Below are 8069 nucleotides of genomic sequence, written 5' to 3' on the forward strand. Positions count from 1 at the left end.
AGACTACTGTCCCAAGATTACTGTCCCAAGACTAGTGTCCCAAGATTACTGTCCCAAGACTACTGTCCCAAGACTACTGTCCCAAGACTACTGTCCCAAGACTACTGTCCCAAGACTACTGTCCCAAGACTACTGTCCCAAGACTACTGTCCCAAGACTACTGTCCCAAGAATACTGTCCCAAGACTAGTGTCCCAAGACTATTGTCCCACGACTAGTGTCCCAAGACTACTGTCCCAAGACTAGTGTCCCAAGACTACTGTCCCAAGACTACTGTCCCAAGACTAATGTCCCAAGACTATTGTCCCAAGACTAGTGTCCCAAGACCACTGTCCCAAGACCACTGTCCCAAGACCACTGTCCCAAGACCACTGTCCCAAGACTACTGTCCCAAGACCACTGTCCCAGGACCAGTGTCCCAAGGTTGTATTTTCCCAAGACCGTACCAAGACTGCTCTGGCCCAAGACTGTCCCAAGAGTGCACCGTCCCAAGACTGTCCCAAGACTGCACTGCTCCAAGACCGTCCCCAGACTGCAATATCCCAAGACTTCTTCGGTACTGTCCCAAGGCTTGTCACTAAGTGTCTGGATAGTAGGATCTCTTCTTCTTCGTTGTGGGCACTTTTTAGAACCACTGTACCGTGTACCACCACTTGAGCTCTAGTAAAAATTTTCCCAAAATCCCCATCTTAATGGCCAAAATCCAAATACTGACCCCCCTGTATTTATCTCCCTCTCGTTGTTTCAGGCTATTTGAAACCCCAACTTCTTCGCAGGTATCTTGTGATCACCTGTTCGTTCAAATACCAACAACAAACTTTCACCAAATTCACTAAATTATAAAAACAGAGAGATGAACCCACCTAAAATTCAAAGCTGACAGATGTCAACCTTTGTCCGAAAAAACGTCTGGTACCCAATTGCCACGCGTTTTCCTCCCCCTTATGGGGTATCACAAAAACTGTCTATGTCCGTTCCCCCCTACCGATCCGGCCATTGAACCTACCTTAATTCGATGTTAAATTTGGATATCCGCTTCTTATAACCGACTCGTGTAAGAATCTAATGTAACTAAATCGACGATGCCGATCGATTAGTTACTCTAATGTAACCCCCTTTTTACACTTTACAACCACCAACCTTTAACCTAACCAGCCCCCCTTCTAACCTCCCCCCTCTTCAGCCCCCCTCTTAAGCCGAAAATTCCCTTAAGCGCCGGGTGCCAAACCTCTCGAGAAAAAACCGTAGACCTGTTTCCAGGCCTGCTTGAGTGAAAACTTCCTCAAAACAATGGGGCTCCGCTTATCCAATTTTACACATATTTCCTTTGAAGTCAGGTGGATTTTAACGATACCCGTTTGTCCAACTTGAGAACACCCCTGTGCGTCCTCCTCTTGTTGTAGCGGTCCCGTGCTGGTTGTCCCCTTGACGTGCACTGCACTTGACACCAGCACCACCTTCCCACTTGGCTGGTCACCTCTTCCAGTCAAGTCTCCTAGCGGTTCAGCTCAATCCTTGTGAACCACTTTCCCACTCGGCTGGTCACCTCTTCCAGTCAAGTCTCCTAGTTGTTCGGCTCAATCCTTGTGAACCACTTTCCCACTCGGCTGGTCACCTCTTCCAGTCAAGTCTCCTAGTTGTCCACTCAAGTAGCAAGCTATCTGAAAATCCTTAACAACGCCCCCCCCCCTTTGGGCACCTTATTGAGGTTGCTGGATTAGATTGCTAGGTTGATCGAAACGATCGGTCTTGTAAAACAGTATGGGTATACTTTTTAATTAATATAAAGGTTTGATCCAACTAATCTGGTGTCAAAGTCACTGTCTTTTTTGTTTTATGATTTTTGTTCCTTTTTCTATTCTTTTTTCTTGTTTTTGTTTCGCTTTTTGTCTTTTTGCTCGTGTTTTTGTCTCCCTAGTTACCCCCCCTTACTCGGTTAGCTAAGCTTCGTTCGGAGAGCGTACCAGGAAGTTTTCTCAAGTTTTCTTGAAAAGCTATCAAGGTACAACCGGAAGATTTACACGTTCCCGCTGAACCGTCTAGAAGTTTTCTTGAAAAGTTTTCTCAAGTTTTCTTGAAAAGCTATCAAGGTACAACCGGAAGATTTACACGTTCCCGCTGAACCGTCTACGTGCCCGTCTAGAATGGGCATGTAGCCCGGAGCTGTGTCAAGTGGGTTCGACTCCGTAGTCATGATGTCGTAAAACACCCAGGAGCGCCATAAAAACACTATGTAACAGTCGCCTACTTCGGTCACATATGAGGCTTAAGAAAAATAGGCCCTATAACCATTGGCTCAAGAGTCAGAAACACTATCTCTTGTGTTTTTCTACCTCAAAAACGGTCGGAGCCAATTCGGTTCACTTGCGACATGAGACTAGAACCCGTTACAGCTTAAATGCCACTACCAAAATACTCCCCCCCACTCTAGAAAATAAGAACGTCCCCATACTTAGGTCTCAAAATACCCAAAATACGCGAAGGTCGTTAAAAACAGGGTCGGAACAATCCGTTGAGTTACTTTTTATTGGACAGTGGAACTTTGATCCATTTCATATGGATCAAACTAAAAGTGGCCTTACCTCAACATACTTATCACAAAGTGCACTCGGGAAAATTAAATTTGGTACTTACATAGCAGCACACTTGAGAAACAGAGTAATTAAGCTAATTAATAATTCTATGAATATAATTGAATATAACTCGAGAAGTTTTCTAACAATGAGTTCCAATCGAATGAAATAAGTTTTAGCTTGAGATTGCAGTTTTGGGTCTGAACCATTGGGATACTTCAGTTGTCTACCTTTCCATTGAAGGTTCACTCTAGTTCAGTCGAATCTTGATTTGGTCTTGTGACTTCTCTGTCTCCTATATCAGATAGGACAGCTCTACTCTCGTTTTCTACGACGGAAATTGCGAGTAGCAATTTTCCACTGTCTTTAATTGGCAACTTTCCCGCTATTGTAATTCGGTTGTTCTGATTTTATATTTGATGTTTTCAGTTGTCGCGAGAAAACTGAGCATGACAGGCTCCACTCGAATTTTTGAAAAAATAAACTTCATTCCAAAACCACGTATTTCGTATTCCTCAAGGTCAAACTTCCAGATATTACCGACTGGCACGCAGCTAGTAGCGCTATTTAGATGAGAAGTCACCTCTCGCTGTGGAGCCCGTTAGGAGTTTCGAGAGCTTGAGATGACTTAAAGATCGAAAAAGTAGCAAGTCTTTAACAGTGGAACCCGTATTGGGATTCCGAGAGCTATAAATTCACTTAAAAAGACTTCTGGGTGCCTGTCTCGGGATGTTTCCAAAGACCACTTTGATCGCAAAACGTTGTTTTTCAGGATTGTTCGAAGACTTCTGAGGGATTTTTCGGTTATGTGAACGTCGTCGTTTGCGATATCGGCTTCACAGTATATTTTCCGTTTAATTATTCTATAGACCCAAGTATCTCCTGTGGCCTCGCGCTGAATAATTTTGTCTACCTCGAGATGACGAGCGATCTGTTATGTCGTTGGTCAATTTATCAACTCGTGGGGGGATGCCTAACACGTATACCCTCTCGTAGAGATGGGATAGTTGCTTAGCAAGTTTTGCTAACTCTTTTCCAATGTCTTCAGGATGGCGTGCGGAGTGTTGGGTACCGTTGAAAGTGTCGTTTCCGCCAATAAATAAACATATTATTTCGTACTGACCTTTCGTTGGTAAATGATTCTGTACGTGAAAGATCCTACCACCAGGAATTGACAGAATGTTGAAGTTCGGGAACACTAGTCTCTTCGCCCGTTAGTCAGCAATCTATAAGTGTTTCGTCTTGGATGTTTTGAAGATGTGCTCTTTCATAACATACAGGGTCTTGTCTCTAAAAATCTGCCATTGGAGATACTCCACACAAGACCGATGCCATTTAACATGAAACTATTTAATAAGTGTTCATTTTTAAAGAAGTAAAGTAGGTTCTTCCCTGCATAAGAAAAATACCTTATTTCAGAAGAAACCACTAAAGGGTTTGACTAGTTTTTGAAATTTACGCATTACATCCAGCAGCAGTACAAATAGTTTGTGAAACTCAACTTTAATGCTCAAAATTTCATTTTTACAGCAGTTCGGTTTCGGCTATGTAACATTCGCCCGGAAGATACATATCGACGGAAAATAAAACTAAGTCCTAAGACGACTGGCCAACGTCTAAACAGAGCTTTACATACTTTTAACCGTCTCTTCCAAGCCAGTACTTTCGGTGGTCTTTCTAACATGGGGTCGACAAAAACGTTACTGCTTTCGGCTTCGGTCAAAACACTCAAATTAACTTAATTACATGCAGAAATAGTGAGCTCATGGCTAGGTCTCAGTATCCCCAGACCACGAGGTCACTCCTAAAAACAGGGCTACTACTGTTTATTATATTACTATTGTTTTTGTTCAGTAGATAAAAATCATCATCTGCATCGAAGATGGATCAACCCTTTCCCCCAACTCCTAGCTTCTCATCCCTATCAAAATGAATCCAGTTGTTATTTAAATTCAAATCAGGACATGACAAGAAGGTAAAAGTCTATATAAAGGGATAAAAGTTTCAGTTCCGAAACCCTTCCGGATTCTTGAATCCACTGTATCAAGCACGTTAGACTTGACTTCTTTGTAATCCGGAAGGCTTTCTTCCACCCTTCACCGTTATCTGCAACGGCCTTGCAACTATTGTAGCGACACAATAGTTGCAACTCGGAGTGCTCTCTGTTAACTCCGTGATTTGTTGTCGTTTTTTCTCACAATTTCCGTACTTCTCGTGATCGCAGCTAATGTTGTTCTGTTTTTCTTCGACCTTTTTGCCAAAATGGCCGTTTCTGACGTTTCTCAGAAATGTTACGTAATCATTTCGAAATTTAAAAATTAGCAATTCCCGAATCCTTCAACCTTCACGTTTTGTCCCATCGTTCAAATAACGTCGTTAATCCTTTAAAATCACTAATTCGGAAGGCTCGCTGCTAAAATTTCGAATTCCGCAGAGATTGCATTTTTCACATTCTGGTCGAATGTCACATACTCCCCGGACAGTCCGGTCAATGTCCTCATTGAATCACGCATTGTTCGTAAAATAGATACAGTGTCATCGAACAGAATTTACAAAATGCACGAAATTACTTTTATCCACGTCACATCGACTCACTGCAGAATATAAATGGCATCATAATACATCACTATAGCCTTCAAATTCTTTCATTAATCTGCACATTGAGGATATGACTTAAGATAAAACATATTTTCTGACTTCCAACGTCAATGTCCCAATTAAAACTTTTTCTCTTAGATTTAAAAGGTGTTGGTCTGCAGGACAGTCCTGCCAACCAACAAGCTAAAATTATCCTACTATGCTTCTTCCCTTCGGAAACCTTGCTTGTTATTGTCCTGAATAATAAAACTAAGAAACTCTGTGGTTAGAAAGAACAATGAAACAATCTCCCTCTTCGAGAGATTACCCAAGCCTTTCATGTCACCACAAAGTGATCAGTTCTCCTAGCTGATTAAAAACAGTCATGTAGGCTGGAATATTTAAATATACTCCTTCACCTAAGCCTTTCTAAATAAATAGTAAGTGAGTGTCTCTAAAGCCACTCGACTAAAATCAAAATGCAAATTTATAAATGCAACAATTTCAAAACTCAACTAAATGTTTTAGTTTTCAATTACAAGTTGGTTGCTTGGTTTCTCACTTGAGTTTTTTCACACACATAAAACAATTCTGAGTTTTAATTTTTTCTTCATCACTCCTTTGTTTTCTTCTTCTTTCGTCGTTTAGAAGTTCTAAAGCTTCTAAATTCTTCTAATTTCATCTCTTTTTTCATCTTGCTTTTCAGTCATCCGTCAATGCTCCATTTCTTCCTCCTGTGATACTGACTCTGCACTCTCAGTTTCCGTATCTTGTAACACGTCGTTAGCTATCCTGACGCTGCTGGAAGCCGTCCTCCAACACTTATGCTCTTCTACCCTCTGTTTGCAGCAAGGTAGGGTATCCACGTTAGATTCTCTGTTCCTGCAGAAGCTGTTGTGGAGACACAACGTCACGTTTCTCTCCAAATCCTCCTTTAACATCTCTGCCTTCTCCTTTCCACTACGTTCACTCGTCCTGGAAATTCTTTTCACAGCGGTGGTCACTGCACTTAAAAGCTCCTGCTCCAATGTCCAGCTGATATTCACTGTACACTCTGCCATGCTTCGACATATGCTTTTTCGCATATTCATACAACCATGCAGTCACGTTAGCTCTGAACCATGGCATCAATCGTTTCCTCGCCCATATCTTCTTCACTTCCATCGGAATGTTTAGAACTTTGCACATTGTCTCAAAAAGATCTAAATCTTTCAGACAATCTAATCTCCGCAACTGTTCTCTCGTCGGTGCCTCCTGTCTGTTATTTTATCTCACATGAGCTTCCAGCCATCGTATCGCCATCATAACTCCCACTATCACTATTGTTATGGGCTGTGATGAATCTTGTAAACCCATGGAGAGCAGCTCTCCAGAGTCCCAGATCAACATCAGATTACTACGCTTGGGATACCACCAGGTCTGCAGCAAGCAGTGGCAAGGAAACTCGTCATGCGTCAACATGATGCTCCTCCAATTACGTTTTCCCGAAGCTTCCAGCAATGGTTCCATTTTCATCATCACTCGGTGGACTTCATCATTCTCATCTACTGTATTGTAATCTGTGACAGTTGATCCTCTCTGTTTCTGTCTCTCGAAGTCACTGAAGTTCCCGCTCACATATCCCATGAACTTCTTTCCTAATATTGACTCCAATTCTTCTTTGGTTCTCTCTGGAACTGCTGAGAACATCTTACATAGCAACTCGTATGACTTCTCGGACATTCTCGCCAGTCTCACACACTTCGGCACTGAGAAGGCTTGATCCACAATCGTTCTTGTACTCTTCACGTCCACAGCTACGAAATGTACAGGGTATCTGCTCTTGCACATTGGAGCCAATGTTGAACCCACCAAATATCGTGCTCCTGATGGTCTACAATAAGTCTCACTGTGTCTAATGTTCATTTCCGTCTCGATTGCTTCCCTCCATTTTCCTATGTATTTCCTATGTATCTCCTGGGAATACTTCTACACTGATGGCTGTGACCATCTCATGTTTCTGTTCTAGATTCAATAGTGACTCTAAAGAACCAAACATGTTGTAGAATCCTAGTGCAGTCACTAGATTCACATCGGTTCCTCCATGGCAATCTGCTATCAGTTCCGTTTCTGTTCTTGCTTTCATCACTACGTTTCCAAACAATACCGTCAATTGCTTGTGTTGTTTTTCCAGGGTCTTCACACAGTCCATACCTCCACAAACGTGACCCTCCAGTCCACAGACTTCCGCCAGACAGCTACCAGATTTGACCCAGTCTTCTGGTCCCCAGCCAGGCAACTCCACTTTATCTTCTCCGCTGCTCTTAGAGGCCGTTATCATCACATTATATATGATGTTGAGGTCACGCAGGTTACAGTCTGCATTCAGTTCCCTCTGTACGTCTTGTGTCGCCCGTAATATCGAGTCAGCGTTGGGACTAGGACACCATGATGGCCTCATCATTTCCCACACTGTCATCAAGCTCGTTCTCAGTAATTCATCTGAGAATCCCAACCCAAACTCCACTCTTCTGTCGGATTTTGGTACTGAAGGTGCAGTCACCTCTTCTTCCAAGACCAGTCCCAATTTGACCTGTGGATTGTTAATGCTCATAATCGTTACAATTCTGGACGTCCAGAATCTTAGCAACACCGCCTGCTCATAATCGAAGAAGCAATCGCGTATGTCTTCCATCAGGAAAGGATTGTACGCTATCCCTATGATCCCGGATACGTAGCTATACGATTTCTTCTTGATCGGTCCACAGTATTCACTGGATCTCGGCAATGCTCCCATAGATTCTTTAGTGAGTCTCAGCTCCTTGTTTGAGAATCTCCTGATTTCGTCTATCTTTTTCATGGGTTCTAATTCTTCGGGTTCTTTCATGTTCACCCTCATTGGTTTACTTTGCTGCATATCCAGCAGTGCTAGTAAGAATAA

At 42.6% G+C, this 8069-nt stretch overlaps 1 protein-coding gene across 1 annotated transcript in view; it reads right to left on the minus strand.

Annotated features, from left to right (window-relative positions):
* The window catches only part of LOC134840763 (glycogen phosphorylase-like), a 428033-nt gene extending 424102 nt beyond the window's left edge, over positions 1-3931 (minus strand). The window contains exon 1 of the mRNA XM_063856790.1: positions 3919-3931. The gene's annotated coding sequence lies outside the window, so the exon portion shown is untranslated. The remainder of the gene's footprint in view (positions 1-3918) is intronic.
* Between the last annotated feature and the right edge of the window lie 4138 nt (positions 3932-8069).

Source organism: Symsagittifera roscoffensis, chromosome 2 (assembly GCF_963678635.1).
Source record: "Symsagittifera roscoffensis chromosome 2, txSymRosc1.1, whole genome shotgun sequence".
NCBI classification, from domain to species: Eukaryota; Metazoa; Xenacoelomorpha; order Acoela; family Convolutidae; genus Symsagittifera; species Symsagittifera roscoffensis.